We start from the raw sequence: 1,878 nt of genomic DNA on the forward strand, positions 1-1,878 counted from the left end.
TCTAAGGCTGAGACGCTGAGGCAGGGGCACTGCAACGCGTGCAAAGGGTAGCCTGGACTACGGACAAAAACCCTGTCCCAAAACAACAACCCACAATATTTTGAGGCAAACATCGCCTCACAAGCAATTCACACATTTTTTTTTTTTTAATCTCAGAAGGGATACTCTTGTTTCCTTCAGGATGTTAGTTTTATGAATCTGCTGATCATACAGAGAGGGAAGACCTTTCTAAAAAACCAAAAAAGCACAGGATTTCAGTACTGAAGTAGAAAGGTTACCCTAATTACAGATGTTTGGTAAAGATAGTATAATTGTTTGCGCACACCACCAAAACAGGCGCGTTTTGTAATTACAAGCGATTGTTGTTTTCCTCTTTAACACGTAAACAAGGAGGAAGCCTTAAGTACAGGGACGCACAGTTCCTGGGTGGAGGGCACAGAATGGGTCAAGGTTATTGCTTGTGTTCCCCTCTCGGTGTCCTTTTCCTTTTCCTTGAGCTCCTGCTTGGCTAGTCTGTCCTCCTCCCTCTGCAGCGTGTCCATTTCTGTCTTCCTCCGGGACTCATTCTGAAGTGAGTCTGCTCCAATTTCTCAGCAATTTCCACACTGGTATTTCTGGACAGGGATTTGTCAGAACTCATGTTTGTTGTTGAAGCACCAGAATCATCTTTCTCATCTGCTTCATCCTCTAAGTCAGACACACCGGCATACTGAGCCAGCAGAGTGGCTTTCCTCTGTGTATCTTCTAAAAACACCCTAGGCTTCGCCCCCATCTGGGCCTGCTTCTGGGTCAAGGTGGTACTGGTCTGCACTTCATCTTCTTTTTTTACTTTACTTTGGTGGTGACATTCCATGTTTCTGACCTTTGTTCTACAGTTTCCTTACAGATATCAGGAAGGGAATCATCCAGGAAAGCAGAGTGGATACCCCACAGGGCATCCAACTTCTCCTGCTCCTCCTTTTCCTCCTGCTCCTCCTCTTTCTCCTACTCCACCTCCTCCTCTTGCTCCTCCTCTTTCTCCTCCTGCTCTTCCTCTTTCTCCTGCTCCTCCTCTTCCTCCTACTCCACCTCCTCCTCTTCCTCCTCCTTCTCCTACTCCGCTTCCTTCTTCCCCTCACCCCTGCAGGACAAGGAGGAAGTAAACTCAGTGCACTCTCAGCTCCTCCAAAGGTATATCCAGCTAGGATCCAAAATCCCCTCCATAGCTTTCACTGAGGATTGCAGAGACCACTGTGCTGGGTGCTGCCACGCTGGAGACCAAGTTCCTTGGTTTTTGAACTATACTGTAGTCGTACATGTCTTTTCCTTATGTGGGATTTTCAGAGTTCAGATTGTTCCTGTTTCACACTCCCTTCACCCATGTGAATCCAGAAACAGTGAGATCACAGGTCACAAAACTCCTGATGTGCTATTGCTATTGTTCTATTGCTGTTCCTTTTTTTCTTCTTTTCCTTTTTTTCTCTTGTTATTTGTTTGTTTGTTGGGGGAGTGGTTTGTTTGTTTGTTATGTTTCCTTCTCCATAGTAGTTTGATTTCTTTTTTTTTAAATTTTTTATTATTAATTTATTCTTGTTACATTTCAATGGCTATCCCATCCCTTGTGTCCTCCCCTTCTTCCCTCCCTCCCCTTTTCCTCTTATTCCTTTCCCCTATGACTGTTCCTGAGGGGGATTACCTCCCCCTGTATATGCTCATAGGGTATCAAGTCTCTTCTTGGTAACCTGCTGTCCTTCATCTGAGTGCCACCAGGTCTCCCCCTCCAGGGGACATGGTCAAATGTGAGGCACCAGAGTACTTGAGGAAGTCATATCCCACTCTCCACTCAAGTGTGGAGACTGTTCTGACCATTGACTAGATCTGGGTAGGGGTTTAAAGTTT

At 45.6% G+C, this 1,878-nt stretch overlaps 1 pseudogene; it reads right to left on the bottom strand.

Annotated features, from left to right (window-relative positions):
- Window positions 1-374: 374 nt before the first annotated feature.
- Window positions 375-963, bottom strand: LOC127206974 (coiled-coil domain-containing protein 43-like; annotated as a pseudogene).
- Between the last annotated feature and the right edge of the window lie 915 nt (window positions 964-1,878).

This window comes from Acomys russatus, chromosome 24, assembly GCF_903995435.1.
Source record: "Acomys russatus chromosome 24, mAcoRus1.1, whole genome shotgun sequence".
NCBI classification, from domain to species: Eukaryota; Metazoa; Chordata; class Mammalia; order Rodentia; family Muridae; genus Acomys; species Acomys russatus.